This window comes from Lygodium microphyllum, chromosome 16 (genome assembly GCF_053477565.2).
Source record: "Lygodium microphyllum isolate KBCC chromosome 16, Lygodium_microphyllum_v1.1.10, whole genome shotgun sequence".
NCBI lineage: Eukaryota > Viridiplantae > Streptophyta > Polypodiopsida > Schizaeales > Lygodiaceae > Lygodium > Lygodium microphyllum.
The window spans coordinates 35,237,680-35,256,519 of NC_141150.1; positions in this window are offsets into that span (position 1 = coordinate 35,237,680).

The window sequence follows — 18,840 nt, forward strand, 5'->3', positions numbered from 1 at the left end:
TGCAGTAACTTATTAGATTGGAAGACCAAAGCATAATCAAGCCTTTAGGTATCCTCCCTTATGTGAAGACAACCTTTGCAAAAAAGGGATGGATTTTTGAAGCAAGGGAACTTATGGAATGGTTCAAAGAAACCCTAGCCCTAGGCAGTAGCCCTAGACAAAAGACCTAACCAGGTGGTAATGAAGTTGTATGGATCACAAAAAGGTAATGGATCTACTTCCATCAAAGCCGTAATAGATTCCTCCAACAAGGAAGTAAGAGGTGGCACATCAGGAGATTAAAAACTAGTCAAATAGATATTTCCCAAGAAAACAGAGGCACAGCCTTTATCAATAGGTGAATACCTCTTTGCCTAAACCCAAATTGACTTCTAAAATCACATCTGAAAATGAGATAGAAGTATGGATGTATTATTCTCCTTGTTACATGGCTATAGCAGAGACTGAGATGCAGCCAGAAATAGAGACAGAAGTAGGATTAGAGATAGATGTAGAAGCAAAAGTAGAGGACATAACATAGAGTTTGTTTTTCTCTTACAAAGTCCCCCACAGAGGCAGAAACAGATTCTAAAGAGGAAGAAGATGACAATGAGGAAGAAAACTATTAAAGCGAGTTGGAAGAGTCGATCCTACTCGCAGAAGGTACAACAGAGAAATAAGTTTTAGAGGCTATAGATGCAGAAGCCCCCATGTTGTTAGATAGAATGACTATAGTACAATTTGGATTGGTTAATGAGTTGTGTCATATGCCAAACCTGTATAAGAAATGGATAAAGAAAAATAATCCTTCTTTCAACAGTGGCTCTTTTTGCCCTAATCCACCCTTCTCAAGAGAATATGATGATTATACACCTTGCCAACAACCACCAGTCCTTCAGCCCAAGCAAAACTCTAAAGGTCCCTATTATGTAACGTTCTTGGATGCATCCTCAAAAGATAAATCCTCGAGTCAAGAGATAAACAACCCTTCCACCACCAAACCTAAAAGAGCAATGATACCCTTTCAGCTTCCCAAGGAGAAAGCTAAGTTTCCACTAGAAGAGGAAGTTGGTTCCAGTGGAGCATCAGAAGAGGAAACTACTCCCTTGAAGGAGTCAGATCTCTACCTCGAAGCAATTCGTGGGACCTTCATTCATGAAGTGGAAGGTGAAAAGAAATTAACATTCATGGATGCATATGGTACCAAATGTCACCCAAAGGTGGGTATTAGTCTTCCAAAAGAAGAACTATCAGTCCTACATGACTACTAAAAGAGAACTTGGACGTGTTCGCATGGTTGTATAAAGATTTGAAAGGGATTGATCCCATGGTATTTTAGCATCATATAAACCTAGAGCCTAATGCCAAACCTATGAGGCAAAGATAGGGGTGCATGAATCCAAATTACTATGCACTGGTGAAGGTTGAACTACTAAAGCTCCTTGAAGCAATTTTTATCTATCCCGTGGCCAATAGTGAATGGGTTTCGCCCATCGTGGTAGTACCCAAGAAGAATGGAAAGCTGCAAATATGTGTGGACTTTTGAAAGCTAAATTCCAAGACAAAGAATGATCATTTTTCCATTCCTTTCACAAACCAACTATTAGACACACTGCTCTTGGATGGATTTAGTGGATATAATGAAGTCCAAATCACAAAAGAAGATCAATCCAAAACAACCTTCACAACAAAATGGGGAACCTATGCTTACAGAGTGATGCCATTTGGACTCTGTAATGCTCCTGCTACCTTCCAACGAGTGATGATGCTCGCATTCCAAAACCATCTCCATGACTTCATTGAGGTATACTTAGATTACTTCTATGTCTATAGCCCAATTTGCGAGCATTGGGGATACCTAGAGCAATGCTTTGATAGATGTCGAGAGTACGGGATCTCTCTCAACCCCGACAAATGCATCTTCGAAGTCTTGTCTCGGGAGTTCTTCTAGGCCACATAGTCTCTGCACAAGGGATAGTAGCAAACCCTACAAAGATTGAGAAGATTGCAACCTTAACAGCGCCAATCAACCTCAAATAGTCAAGGGGATTCCTTGGCCATATGGGTTACTATAGAAGATTCATTGCACACTTTGCAACAAAGGCAGCCCCCTTGCATAAGCTCCTCAAAAAATATGCAAAGTTTATGTGGACCAATGATTGTAACAAGGTGTTCAACACCTTGAAGTAGTGCATGATTGAAGCACCCATCTTGCAACCTCTTCATTGAACGAAGGAGTTCCATGTACACACTGATGCATCAGTCAAAGGCCTAGGCGTGGTCTTATGCCAAAAGGGTCCCTTGAAGTTAGATCAACCTATCTATTATGCAAGTCAGAAAGTAACTGATAGAGAAAGGAACTATACTGTGATAGAGCTTGAGTGTTTGGTGATGGTGTTTTCTTTGGAGAAATTTTGACACTACATACTGTCGACAAACTTCAAATTCTATGTGGATCATGAGGCCTTGTTCTTCTAATAAATAAGGTTGATGTGAAGGGAAGAATGATGAAATGGCTCCTTTTGTTTCAAGAGTTTGACTTTGAAGTGGTTATCGAATCTGGTCGCTCCCATGTCCTGGAAAACCATCTATCATGGATCCCTTTGAGCGAGGATGAGGAGTAGAATGATCTGGACCTCCCTGATGCTTTGCTCTTTCTAGTCAGAATTTTTACCCCATGGTACGCAGACATAGCCGACCTCTTGGAAATGCAACAGTATCCCCTTGGTATTTCTAGCTGTGAGAACAAGAAGCTTCTATTGGAATCAGTCCCCTACACCCTATTAGGTGGTGCTCTATAGAAGAAAGGAAAAGATGAATTCCTACAAATATGTATTGCAGGAGAAGAGGTTGGAATTGTGTTGAAAGCATGCCATGATGAGCTCTACGAAGGACACTTCACGGGAAAAGAGACATCCAAGAAGGCCTTGCTTGCAGTATATTGGTGGCCAGGTTGCTCCACAAGGATGCCTATGACTATTGTAAACGTTGTGATGCTTGTCAATGAATGGAAAAGCCTACCAAATATAGTGCCATACCACTACAACCCATACTTCCCTTGAAGTCGTTTGAGAAATGGGGAATCGACTTTGGGCCCCATTGATCCTCCCACTAGAAGGAAATAGAATAGATACGTCTTGGTTTGTATAGACTATGTGATAAAGTGGTGTGAATCCAAATCTCTCAAGTGAGACGATGGTAACAGCGTGGCCCTCTTCCTGTATGAGAATATCATCACCTATTTTGGTAGTCTCCTAGAGCTCATTAGTGACACTGGTACTCATTTTCTCAACAAGAAAATGGAAGAATTGATCCATTTGTACAAGATCCACCATTGCAAGTCCCCACCCTACTACCCCAGAGCCAATGGCCAAGTTGAAGTTACCAATCGTATTCTTTGCTCGATCTTGAAAAGAACCATTACTACACATCATCGTGATTGGGACGATCAACTTACAGAGACCTCTAGGCGTATGGAACCTCTCATAAGGCTGTTATAAGATAGACCCCTTTCTACTTGGTGTATGGTACAAAAGTTGTCTTCACTGTTGAGTTAGGGATACCCTCTTTGTGTGTGGCTATCAAAGAATTCTTGGGAGATGACGAGTCCTTGCAACACCGTCTCTTCTTGCACTTGGAATGTCTTGATGAGACTTGTAGGATGGCCCTACAGTGCATGGAAGCCATGCAAGCTCAAAGAAAGGCCTATCACGACAGCTTCATCAATCAGGAGTTCAAGGAAGGTGACTTAGTCCCTCCTTATGATTCGAGATTTGGCAAATTTCCACGCAAGCTTTAACAATGATGGATGGGCCCCTATAAGATACTTGTTGTCAACGCTAATGGCTTTGCCCAAGTACAGACACTCGATGGTTCTAATGACCCCTTCCTAATTAATGGCTATCATCTCAAGAAGTACTGCCCTCCTTGGGAATCCTGACAATCGCCCCCGGGGAGTCCATCTATAAGAAATTATCTATATAACGTGCATTCAAAGGATATTAAGAAATACCCTTTCTTTACATGCTGTAAGACCTTAAAATGACCACTTTCACTTTACTAAACTTATGATTTTTTTCAACTTGTAATTGAAAACCCCATTTGTAAATATAATCCTATAAATTTTACTAAATATAATACCCTTTCTTTTGAACTCACGTAGTATCTTATATCTTCTATAAGGTGGACTCCCCGGGCAATCACCACCGATAGCTCCTTCCTTCTTTGCGCGTTGGTCGGTGGCTTTACCTATTGCTATTGATAGCCCTTCTACTTATCCTAATGAGGTGGCCTTGTTCGATTAGCCCCTCAATCACAGCCACCTCCCGCACCTCCTTTGCTCCTTTTCCGTCTGATCTAGTAGAGGTGGCAATTTGAAGGTTCCAATACATGGTGTTCTTGCCATTCTTCTCTTTCAAAAGAAGAAAAAGAATAAATAGATATCGGTCATAGGAGAAAATGACTGTGGTCCTCCCTGTCATGCCAACCTATTCTTCGAGAAAATGTGAAAAAACCCTTCGGGAGTAGGACAAAAGAAAAGAAAAAGAGAAATAAAAAGAAATAAAATAATAATAATAACTGTTATGGGAGCAAAGGAAGAAATTCCCTGTCATAATAGGCCTCGTTCCTAGAAAAGGTAGCATACACCCTTGGACGCGAAGTTGGCTGTGGAAAAGGTTGCAACACCTCTCAGTCTAGGATAGTTGAGTCATTCATTGATCTTCCAGAAGCAGTTCCAATGCCACTTCCCTTGGTATGTGTACTCCTATAACTCCATCGATGCTTTTGACTCCTACAAAAGCCGTTATTTCCAATATGCACTCCAAGTACTAGACTTGTTGGCTATCTCCCTAGGTACACCTCTTCATCAACAACCGATACAAGTTGACATCATCAACTAGACGAAGCTGATCTTCATCGATAAACCTTGAGTGATGAGATCTTTCATCCTAACCATATGGGGTTGTGAATATGGGTTTCCCTCTATATTCATCAACAGAGCATGAGACAAAGGGTGGGGTGAGTGACCAATCCTTGCCCTTTAAAATCCAACAGAGAGGTGAGTTGTGTGAATGGAGTGTTGCACTCTCATGGGATGGGCCTCTCAATGCACAAAGCACAAATTATTCTTGTATGCACGACACTGTAAGACTCCCTGGCCTTTCTTCTCACACCATATGTCAGCATAGGGCGGGATGTACTATCATACCATCAATTGTGCAAAGGTGTACAATATTCACACAAGTGGCAATGATAATTCAATCAATGGGTGTAAGAAATGGGTTTCCCTCTATATTTATCAATAGAGTGTGAGACAGAGGGGGGATTGAGCATGATTGATTTTCCCTTCATCAATTAACAGGTGAGGAGTAAGGGAAGTTTTGATAATTGGAGACAAGTAGTTTCCCTATGCACACACAAGACGGGCCTCCTCCGCCATTACTATACATCTCATTCTATTTGGCGCACTGCACTACAAGGCTCCTTGGCCTTCCTTCTTGCACCTATACCAAATGGGTTGGGATGCCCTGATGCACCATTAACTGTGTACATGAGTCATGGAGCGAGCAACTGATCTAACATTCCAACATGAATGACTATTGTGATTGAGTGATGTATATCTCGCCATCGACAATCTAACTAACACTTCATCAACAAAGCTACCTCCCTGGGTGCTACTATGTGGTCCTTGCTATGCTAAAAAAGTGTGATGTGGCAACCCATGGTACCACTTGCTGAACAACTACAATTATTCACATGATAGCAATGGTTCCCCTCGACCATCTGCCAATCGAGTAAGTTTTTTTTATTTTTCTATCCCTTTCGATTACACAATTCTATCATGTTTTAAGTGTAGGGACATATGTGTATGTGTTATGATCAAGCGTTAGGCCCTTGTTGATGAGTTAATCCGATCTATTAAGGTCTTAAGTGTGGAGACGCGTCCTTGCGCATCCACTTTGCATATTCTCATGGAAACCTCCTTATCAGATTAATTAAGTACATCAAGACACCAAGTCCTAATCTTGCCTTCACGGGGTCCCTTCTCCACCTACCCGTCCTATTTTCACCCAGTCTTGGGATCGTTCCTTGACCGTTTGTCTTGATCCTTTGTTTTGCTACTTTTTCATACGAATACATCCTAGGTTTACCAAAATTAAAATTTGACCTCATAGCCCTATTTGTCCTTTGAATTGGTCATTTTTTAAAAAATTGCCTCCACTTCTGAGCCATGGATCATGAGTTATAATTTTTAAAGAAATTTTGGCCCAATGGTATTTAACATGTTTCCATGTGAATGCATATTTTTCTCTTTGGAGCAACAATCTGATGTGACAACCCTGACCTTTATCTTCCCCTTGACATTTTTCATTTTTATTGCTCATCATTTTGATACACGGTTTGTCCATTATTAAAATTTTTGTATTTTCCATACTCGAAAATATAGAAAAATTAATCATACTCGAAAATACAGATTTTGGCTCTTTTTCCATGTGAACATGTCCTAATCATCTCAAATTTTAATTATGATTAGATAGCATTGTCTGGATTGTTCCCTTGTACCATTTTTCTTTTTCTCCCATCGCCCATTCATTTTATTTTATTAATTTTTTGGTGTGTTTCTATGCTCCTTTTTTTTATTTGTTCCATGTGCACGTGCTCTACTGCCCTCATTCTACCGTACCCAACATGTTTATCATTTCCCTACAAACATTTTTTATTTTCATTCTTCCTTGTTTCAACTGTTGGATTTTTCGTATTAATTTTTATTCTCCTTTTCAGGTGCATTTTTTCTTTTTTTCCATGCAAATAGGTCTTATCCTTGTCAGAAGCATGTTCTGAGGTGATAAGCCAATCTGTCACATCATCTCAGATATTTTTCCTTTTGATTACCCTTCATTTTGATTGATGAATTTTATGGTATTAATTTCCGTGTGTGTTCGTAGGCCCAATTTTTGCATTTTTCCCATGTGAGCACCCTTAATTTTCCCTGGCCATCTCGTTTCACTTTTTCGCACTTTTAGTTTTGTCTTTCAAAATATTTTTATTTTTGCCATTCGTTCATCCAATACTTAGTTTAATTGTTATTCATTTTTTTGTAATTTGTATTTCGTCATTTCGTGTGTTTTCGTGCGAATGCCCTTGTTTATGCACTTTTCCACCCATTGATGCATTCGTGTCGACATCCTTCTCTTAGACACACACACTATCCTTGTGTCAATTTCATCATCACAAAATTTTCTTTTTACCCGCCCGCCTCCCTGCACCCACATTCATGCGCGATGTGAGCGAGGGGATCCTCAATTTCCACATTCACCAACAATAATACTTTTAAAAAAAATGCAAACGACAAAACAAAAAAAACCCCAAAAAAATCACACAACAACAAAACCTTATTATTACCACAAAACAAAAATAGGCACGCAAACCGACACACCTCTCCCTCCCCACCCGTTCCATCCGCCCATCCTCTGTGACCCCGCCCCCCCACCCTCTTCCATTGCCTCCTCCCTTCCTACTCCTTCCTTCCCCTCCTCTTCCTCTACTTCCTCTCCGTTTTCCTCCTTCCTCTCCTCGTTCTCCTCCTCTCCTCCTCCTCTTCCCCTCTTCCTCCTCCGTCTCCTCTTCTTCCCCGCTGGCCAACCGCACCCTACACTGCCGCCACCTAGAGCCACTTGTAGCTTCGCCGCCATTGCCATCACCATTGACCACCGCGCTTTTGCGTCTTTGGCCACGTGTTGGCTGCCCGTCAAGGAGTGCTTGACGTCGCCGACCCCGCCCATTGGCTACACACACCCCGATTGCCCTAGTAGGATCGCACTCGACGCCACATGGCGACCGCAGCCATCGCTCCTCCACCAATGCCAGCTAGTGCCCGTCGCCGTTCGACGGCTGCATTGCCCCCTGACGAGCCTCCACGTTGTGCCTCCTTCCCTCCTCATCCTGCCCACCCGCCCACCTAAAGATGCCCGCCCCCCCACACAGCACCTACCTGCCCACTTCACCCACCTAAAGGTACCCCCACACCCCACCTACCTGCCCAACTCCCCCACCCACTTACCCCAGCCGCCCATTTAAAGACCAACCCATCCAATTCCGCCACCCGTCCAACCACATGTATTCCCCTTTTTTTTTTTAAATGTACCCAAAAAAAACACACACACACACACACTACTAAATCAAATTCACTTTTTAACTCAATAGTAAAGCACAATTCACCATTCACTACTTTACTTAAACACACAAATAAAAATAAACCGCAACCCATACTTATATATATACATATATATATATATATATATATATATATATATATATATATATATATATATGTATGTATGTATGTATGTATGTATGTATGTATGTATGTATGTGTATGTGTGTGTGTGTGTGTGTGTGTGTGTGTGTGTTCCCAACACTAAATACGTTTTAAAAAATACCAAAAAAAAAGAATAAAACCAATATCAAAACATAAAACTACACCAACACCCACAAAACATACCAAAACCAACCAACCCCACGTGTGACCACCCGCTTTCCGCTGTGTTGTTCACGTGTCCCCTTCTAAGGTCTTGTTCACGTACGGGATTTTTGCCCTTGCTGTGTGTGTTCGCAATCGTGATCATTCACGTGCGAGGACGCACATGTGGTTTTATCCACATGGTGGAGAGCTTGCGGCTATTCACATGCAGTCCCCGTCATCCATGATGATTGGGTACCATATTTCTCTCCTTTTTAATTTTCTTAAAAAAACACCAAAAAATAGTTGAAAATTGTCTAGCATTAGTAAAAATTCAAATAAAATGAAGAAAATTATAAAAAATAATTGAAAAAAATGTATAATTTGTTGAAAATACTTTAGTATTTTCTATTAATGAAAAAATACCAATAACAAATAGAAAAATTACAATAGTAAAAAACAAATGAAAGTTCACAAAATTTCAACATGCCATACAAATTTCATAAAATTATTAATTTTAAAAAAAATCTCAAAAACAATTCTACAAAATTTTAAATATTTTTTTATTATGATTATGACTCGTTAAAAATATATAAAAACTCATAAACATATTGGAAATGATTTATTTGAAAAAAAAAACTTTAAGGGTACTCAAATTCATCTATTTATTTATTTATTTATTTATTCACAAAAAACACAATCAAACCCGACTTACCACGAATAATAATACCTTTATGAAAATCCCTTTAAAGAAAAAACAAAACAAAACAAAAACTCCACAGATAATTATCCAAGTGCCAACCCCTTTTTTGTCCCCATTATTTTTTATATTAGTATTTGGTTTTCCATAACTTACAGGAGGCTGACTGCACTTGGTCACCTTGTTGTTTGCATACGTAGATTTTTCTATTTCTTTTGGATTGTTTAGAAGTGGAATTTTGAGCATCATGCCTTGCGGTGGGTGTCCACACACCACCAGGTTATTCTCTTTCCCTCCTTCACATGCACCATCACACACAAGTAATTGTAATTAAAAATCAACAGACCGTTGCACCCACAAAATTAACAGAATGTACATCCTAAATTTTTAATTAAAACGAACTGGCTATTAACTTATAAAAGAAACCCTGCCATTGCATGAGCACATAGCATGATAATCCACTTAATTTGGTAACTTAAAATCCATTCTCACTTGCATGTGCACACACACTATATACACAATTAATTTGTAATTAATAATGAACCCCCCCAAAGTCACACATGCATGCACTTTTTGCACCACAGATCATATAACTTTTTAAAAATGAATTACATTTGTAGAGACACCATTACCCCCCCAAAGTCAAATTATATAAGTAGGGGTTGGGCACGCAAACAACTCACCATGCATTAACAAAAAAATTTAATAATGAATTGTGAGTAAGTGATCATCTAATAAAATGAGTCGTGTAGTTTTCACTCACCCACTTCACCGCACCATAGGTATACGCCTTATGTTTACGGGGATTGGGATTTTTCTTGGTTAGAGATAAAGGTCTTGTTTATCTATATTTATTGTGATGGTTGAAGTCTATGGTGGTTTAGTCTTGATTTTTATTTTGTGTATGGGATACGATATGCATGAAATTTTATTTTCTTTTGAGTGTTTGATTACGGGGTTTGTGGATGCCTATATGTATGCATCGTATGAAGCTATCAGTCGCATATGTACGTAGGTCATGTCAAATTCTTCGTAGGATGTGAAATGCTTGGGAAGTTCTGGTCTAGTCCATTCAATGTGTTATCGTTGCTATTTTTTTACCCTATTATTTATCTCAGTGTGGGTGGTGGTGTTATGTGGGTTTTGTAGGAATCCTTCCTCCTTTTCTTAGTTTTGTGTGTGTGTGTGGATACTCTAGTGTGGTCCAAATGGCATCTTCTTCCACACTTCCCCCTTTTGTGATTCAACATTAATGTCACCGATTCATGATGATTCTCTTCTCTTGGATGTTGATTGTATCTGAAAGGCTAGCCTTCATCTTTTTGTGGCTTTGAAGTTCCCTCTAGTGGGATGCAAAGCTCTGTTATTCTTTTCTGGAGACTTACAAGAAGCTCTCAAGCTTGTTTTATGGTCGTCGATTTTTTTATCCCTTGGTTACTATCAATGAGATCTTGTTCCCGCCTTTTGTAGCTTTTCCTGTGCCTAGTGGTAATCAATTATTATCTGCTACATAGATCCTTGCCTTATTATAGAAGGAAACCTCTACTCCTTTGGTAGCACATAAGGTTATCACTAGTTCAAGAGTATCAGTGGTAGCACATGTTTCCTTTTCTTTATGGAAGCAATTATGCCCATTCCTCCAGGATCGCTTTATGTCATGCAAGCGTGTTTCAAAGTGTTTGATCAAAGAACTCTTCACGGCCTCTATCAGGATCCTAGAAGGGGTTAAGCTTAATTGGACAACCTTTTTGTTGGCTAAGATGGATCAACATTTTCAGTGAGTCACGAAAGGCCAACTCAGTAATGTGTCCTATGGGGTTTTTCTACAAAAAATCATTCAATTGGCACTTCCCCCAAGTGGCATTCCTATTCCTGATCCTGTAACACTTCCACAGTAGTCACCTCCACCTATTCCTTCTCCTCCTATGGAAGTGCCACACACAGGGTCCTTCTGATCCTCTACTTGTTCCAACCCCTTTGGTATAGATTTCGATCCCTGAGGTGTGTGGTAGCTCCCTTCCCTTGTTCTTGTCATGTACCAATCTTTTTATAGCACAACGAGAAGGTCAATTGGATCCACAGATTCCTTATTCCTTGTTCCTTGTAAATAGTACTTTTTATAGCACAACGAGAAGGCCAATTGCAACATTCTCAAGAAACTGTAGAGTTGCAAAAGGAGTTTATTGATGAGCTTAATCAAAAAGTTGACACTCTTTTTGTTCCTCCTCCAGTCCCCATGATGTCTTCGTTGTTGTCTAAGGAAAAACTAGATCATTTGTAACAAAAGGCTAAACTGTGTGATGGATTTTCTGCCAAGGTAGAGCGCCTCTTTGGCTTCGCATGAATTGCGTCTAGGAGGGTTTTGCTCATTATGTAGAATTGGTATCACCTCTATCATTTTTTTGGATTCAATATCAGCAGCAATGCTTTGTGTTGTACATCTCCTTGATTAATTGAACTTAGAACCTCTAGAGGATGGGTGGCAGAATATGTGGTCAGCAAATTTACTTAAAGCAGCATGACAAATTTCTTGATGACTTAATCTCTCATTAAGCTCAACTACTATCTTTTATGTATCTTCGAGGAGATCTACACATCCTTGATGTGAGGAGGATATAAACCTTTATGTAGGAGATGTGATTTTGCAGGCAATCATGTATGTCCTTGGTTGATGGCTTGAAGAATTATCATCAGCAGACATTATGGTGTAAAGGCTATGCTTGGCATCCTCCTTTGGAGGCTGATGTTTTGGAGCCTCGCCGTCATGACAGAGTGTATTTCACAAGTCATTTATTCAACCATTGAGATCCCAACTATTAAACCATATTGCTAACCATCCTTTATTCACTGAGGATTTCTTTGTAGCTTTTGATTTTCATTGTTTTATCTATCCCTATGATTCTCATGATATCCTATTGTATTCCTTAATCTCCTATCAATTATCATTATATATTGCCATCCTCAATTCTAATCCAGATAGTTCCCTATTTTATCTTTTACTCTTGCAGTTTCCCCTCATTCTTTCCCACCCTCATTATCCTTTGCGATATCTTCGTTCTATGATTTATCTTACCTTCATCTTCAGTGTTCACCTATTATCCCTCTACCATCTCCATTTGATTATATTAACATTCCTCCCCAATCAGTGATGGATACTCCTGGGTATAACACTAATATCCTCCATCAACAACAGTGGACATTACATGATTCTTTGATAGGAATAATTGGCCTATCATTCCTGGTTCTTGGGACACTTTGGTGCGATGTTCCACTTCTTATCTTCAATTTGTTAGAGCACATGCTTGTTCTGAGGATACTTCGGTACACTTAGCATCTCATTTTTACTGGTATCTTGCTTTTATGCATCAAAAGTATCACCTGAATACTCGAAAGAGTATTCCGAACTTGATTATTACTCCGAATGAGGATGTGATTGTTGCTTAGATGGATGTTATATATTTTTTGCACAAGCTTTTCCTACTAGGTTTATTATCTTGTTGGAAAGGATGTGTTGCTTATAATTTCTTCACAATGTGCCTCTACATTTTGTGGATGAGAAGAAAAGTCTGGAATGTCTCAAGCTGAGTATGAAGTTCAATAAAAAATATCTTCATCCTACATAGCCTCTGGACACTCTCTTGGATGTATTGATCCTTTTTAATGCAAATCTTTCTCCTTGCTCTTCAGTTTTTGGGAGCATGTACCATTTAGATTACATTGTCTTGTGTCCATGTGAGTTGTGTACATATTTTATGGTGTATATGTGATATTTTATCCCTCTTGTGTGGAGTTGAAGATGAAGATGAAGTTGATTGAGAAGATAACTAATGGTGTTTCATGATTCTATCTATGGGATGGATGTTTTGAAAGGTGTGAAGGATCGAGCAAGAGAGCATGGAGGTGAGAGCTATGGCGGATGGAGTAAGAGCAAGAAAGAGAGAGACTCCAAATGTGGGAACTCCAACAGCACAATGTGTGACTGACCTTCCCTTTATTCAAACGTCACTGAAAGAATAAAGAATGAACTGACAATGATGGGTGGCCGCCACCTATAGTGTGCAGGTGGTGCAGGTATTGTTAGTGTAGTAATACACGGGTGGTTATAGGCGAAGGATCCTTTACCCTAAACAACCTCCCACTTAAAGGCGAATTTGCCTCAGTGAGGAGTGAGGAGAAAAAAGAAAAAGAGACATGAATGTCTATGATGTTCAAAGAGAGGGGAAGAGATAGACAAGAATGGGAGTCATGAACAGAAAGTAGTGTACTCTCTTCTATTATTCATTCATTGTGTAACACACAAAAGATTCTAAGTCACATAGATCGTATATGAAACTAGGTCACTATAATTGGCCAACATCTCTAACCTGAGTTAAGTCTAAACAACTCAGTATTATGCTATGCATAAAGATTGGTAATAGTTAGCTACAACGGTATTAAGTAGAGTTGGTATATCAATACCATTGATGAGCTTGATTTTCAACGCTCCCCCTTAAGCTCAAGTCAATTGTTGTACTCTAAGTAGCTCCCTAAACAAACTTATCTCTACCAAGTGATTTGGTAAAGATATAAGCAACCTAGTTTCCAATCTTCACATGAAATAGATTTATCTTTCCTATAAGTACCATTTTCTTGATGAAGTGATAATGAACTTCTATGTGCTTTGATCTAGCATGGTAAACTGGGTTGCTAGCCAACAATACATCACTCATGTTGTCACAATGAAATGCGATATTCCCATCCATCTATATACCCAAAGTCATGTAATAATTTCAAGAGCCAAACTATTTCACATGCAGCTAAGGTTACATCTCTATACTATATGATGCCAGGAGGCATATTTCATGGTGGATTCCGTGAGGTTTTGCGGTGGATTCCTTGTGCGAAAAGTCGATGGGGACACCTATCCTTTTTGGGTGTCTCGTTAATTTAGTGTGCAAATGGGTGATTCTATAGCGGGTGATTCCACAAAATACATATTTAAAGTGCGTACTCGTAATACATTAAGGTTAGGATTGAGTTCTAATGATAGATATGTGCGCTCGCTCCCTTCGGACGCAAAAGCATAGCCCCTTTATTATTCGCCGAAACCAAATGATATAAGAGCTACTGTATATCAAGTTTGAGACTCAGGAATCTCTAGGGATATCTAAGGAATTCGTTGGTTCTTCTTCGGGTCGGATTTCCCATGGGATGTTTGGGGAGAGGATAGAATCGATTCGAGCTCCACATGGTCACAGATCGGCACTCTTGGAATATCGGCAGAAACTGAAAGAAAAGAGTTTCCAAGAAACGAGTTCCGGTACTACTGCCTAGTTGAGAACATGAAAAACAAAGAAAAGCCTTCAATCTGTTTCGACTCTCACGAGGCCAATAATTGATTCTTTTCATTCTAACTATTCCATTCAGTATTGCAAAGTGGAAATTCCAAAAGAAGTTGCGCCAAACACGGGTCCCTATAAGCATTTAAGATGATCTAGAAAAAGGGAAGGAGATCTTTCCTTCATTCATTGCGAAGGTTTAGAAAACCGTAGTATTGAATCCTTCGCCGGCACCATCGATGGGCCGGACTCGAATCCAACGCAGGTTGTTTGGTGCAGGAGCGGAAAAATACTAACGGGGAGTCTGAGATGTAGAGAGTGCAAGTTTCTAGCAATATTCGATGCCTCATGAGAAAAGATAAAGAGAGACGCCTAGCTATTTTTATTTGTTAGATTTTCCCCTCTTTTGGCGTTTGGTGCAGATCAAGTTGTCTGTCCTACCGGCAACCTGCGACATCACCTGCATCATCGGATACCTCTTTCCTTCTATCTTTATTCGACCGCAAATCAATGAATCTCCCCGAATAGGATTTGAACCTACGACCAATCGGTTAACAGCCGATCGCTGTACCGCTGAGCTATCGAGGAAAATGACGGGATCTCATCCCATACATGTTGAACGAATCGATACTTTATAAAGCTTGGATACGACTCAACTTCTATTATAGGAGGAAGCCATAGTGATAGCAATCCCTTTCGCCTTTTCGGTCGGATAGAGTGGGGGGGGTGGTGCGGAAGATCCCGATCGTAGTTGATCCCGTCATGGTTTGGCCTACCCCCCCCCCCCCCCCCCCCCCACACACACAGCGTACTGATCAATAACCAATCACGAGTTTTTCTTCCTCCCTTTCCGAGAAGCATGGTAGAATAGTCACAGTATTTATTCTGGTAAGAGTCTCAGAATGGAAAAAAAACTCTTTTGAAAAAATAATTAATTATGAAAATTTATTTCATACACGTTTCTGGAAACAAAGAAAATCAATAATGAGGTAATTCCAACAATTAATCCAAATAAGTAAAAAGATATTCTACCCCCTTCTACGTATTTTACGGCCTCTCCTGCTAATAAGCCCCCAATACCAAGGGCATTTATGATCCCATCGATGATCCATTGATCAAAAAATGAAATTAAACTGCTAATATATCATATACTCCTTTTGAAAACAATATCAAAAATTTGGTTGATATAACCCTCATTTCTCGAAAATGTTTGAATAGAATGTATTAATAAAGTCAATAAAGTTTTCATCATGTTTTGCAAATTCTTATTGTCATGATTTCTTTCTGGCCTGTAAGATGATTTAAGCCCGTAGATCTTATAGGAGGCAAAAGCACCGGAAAGCGACAGAATTAGGGACAATAGTTTTACAAAAAGATAACTGTTAAATCCTTGTTCAATCTCGTTGGAATATGGAACTATAGTACTTAGCCAGTCAGATAATAAATCAATACTTGCTCCTTGCCGAGGATTCTGAATTCCTAGGTAACCAATTAAAAGAGTTGGTACCGATAGGGTTACAATAGGTAATAACATCCAAGTATCTGATTCTTTGGGATACAAAGAATTCGAGGAGTGAAAAACATCAGAACTTGATGAGCTTGAATTCTCTTGGTCTGAAACGGCATCACTCCTTCCTTCTTCTACATCTAAGGGAAAACGGTCATTTTGTTTCTGAGAAAAGTCCATCGATTGGGTATTTCCCCAAAGAAAGAGAGGATCTGGCAGAGAATTACTAGTATCACTCAAACGAAAAGTTCCCTCGAAGGTGAGAAAATAAATGCGAAACATGTAAAATCCAGTAAGACCTGCAGCAAATGAAGTTATGATTCCTAAATAAGAAGAATAGGCCCAACTTTCTGTAATAATTTCTTCTTTGGACCAGAAGCAGGACAACGGCGGTACACCAGAAGGAGACAGGGTGCCTAATAAAAAAGTGATTCCAGTTATTGGCATATACTCTCGCAAACCACCCATAACAAACATGTTTTGATTTTTATTGGGCGAATACCCAACAAGTTTTTCCATCGAATGAATTACCGAACCAGATCCAAGAAAGAGTAAAGCTTTTGAGTAGGCATGGGTTATAAGATGAAACAAGGCAAGTCGATAAGCACCGATACTTAGAGCGAGCATCATATATCCTAACTGGGAGATAGTAGAATAGGCTAAACTTTTTTTTATATCATTCTGAGCAATGGCTATAATTGCTCTCGAAAAAATTGTTATTCCACCCACCCAACGAATGACATTTGAGCTTAAAGGTAAATTGTCAAAAAACCTATTCATTCGCACTACAAAAAAGATTCCAGCAGCTACCATAGTAGCCGCATGTATGAGAGCGGACACGGGAGTGGGTCCCTCCATTGCGTCTGGGAGCCATACATGAAGAGAAAACTGAGCGGATTTGGCCATTGGCCCTAATAACAAAAAAACAACACATATGTTAGCAAAGGGGGAACTCATTTGGCCATTGTTTGTTAAGATACTGAATCAGTCACACAATTCATGGATCTCAAAACTACCAGTTATCCAATATGCACCTAGAATCCCTAGCAATAATCCGAAGTCCCCAATGCAATTGGTTACAAAAGCTTTTTGGCAAGCATTAGCAGCGCTTGGTCGCGTGAACCAAAAGCCTACCAGTAAATAGGAACACATACCAACTAATTCCTGAAAAACATAAATCTGTATCAAATTGGGACTAAAAACTAATCCTAACATAGAAGCTGTGAAAAGGTTTAAATAGGCGAAGAATCTTATGTATCCACGGTCGTGACACATGTAACTACTGCTGTAGATCATGACGGAAGTGCCAACGGTAGTAACTAGTACCGACATTATAAGACTAAGTGAATCAACTAGCAGACCTACCCCTAAAGAAATGGAATTATTAGATAGCCATAACCATAAATACTCATGCCTAGAATGAGTAATTACCTGTTGCCAAAATAAAATGATAGAGACAAACATAGATACGGTTAATGAGAGAACACTGATCGTAGCACAGAAACAACGAAGGCTTCGAGTGGCTCTCGCAAAGAAGAAGGATCCGGATCCAATCACGCCAGAAGTAATTAAGGGACACAAAGGTATAATCCAAGCGGATTCATATGATAATTCCATGGACATATAAAGCTCGATTTGAAAAAGTTAGTACCAGTAATTGTTAAATATTTTTTAGGAGATACAAGGTGTAAAAAGTGGATGGAACTGTGAGCAACATTTCAATAAAAGAAAATATCTATTTGTCTTTTATTCATTCTCTTCGCGAAACTTGACAGAAATCCGAACACTCGGAGATACTAGTTAGAATCGAAGTTCTTGTCTTCAAACCAATTAGTTTTACAAGAGATTTTCGAAAAATCGCAATGAATAATTATGCAATAATTGATGTCGGGGGAAAGCAGCTCCTAGTGGAACCAGGTAGATTTTATGACACTTATCGATTTGCATCAATTGGGTGCAAAGTATCAAGTTTTGAAAGAAAGGTTTCAGTCTATCGAGTTTCACTAATTTGTTTTGGGTCTGAACTAATAGTAGGACGTCCATGGCTCAATAATGCTATGGTTAAAATAAGGATTCTGCACAATTGTTTTGACAAGAAAAATTTGATAGGAGAAATACAGCATAAAAAGACTGGTCGAGGAAGAAAATCAGGACATAGACAGGAATTCGTTCGATTCATTGTCGAATCTATCTGTTTGAATGGAAAAAATTTAATGAGAGTTTAAACTACTTTCTGTGAGAAAAAAATGCTGGGTAAAAAGATTTCTCTTTATTAGGCTTTTTTTTTTCATGTGACTCTAAAAAAATATTAGGATGCTTCTCTTGTCAATTATGCCCAAAACAAGTTTTTTTCATTATATTTATTCTATTGAAACGTATCAATACAGTTGTGTCAATCAACTTGTTTAAACAATTTTAAAAAAATGTATTAGTTATGGCAGTTCCAAAGAAACGTACTTCAAAATTTAAAAAAAAGATTCGTAACCAGGTTTGGAAAGGTAAATCAATCGAAGAAGCATTGAAAGCTTCTTTTTTAGCTATATCCGTTTTAACGAGTCGTTCAAAAAGTTTTTACTACGGTATAACAACAGAAAAAGGACATTTTCGAACAAAATGATTCCAATTAACGACACTGTCTGTTCATCAAATTTCATTTTTAAAGCTATAACTCAATTGAATTTTATGGGAAAACAGTAAATCAATTTGACTATGTTTCACATACGGGTGATCTCGGTAAAACCGGGATCAATCCTGCTGAGTAGTGGACATAGTATCAGATATGCTTCTTTTTTGAGAATACACACCAAAACTATTTGAAAATGTTTTGATTGGAAGAATCTATAAAATAGGAAAAGGCGTAGTATCTGAATACATA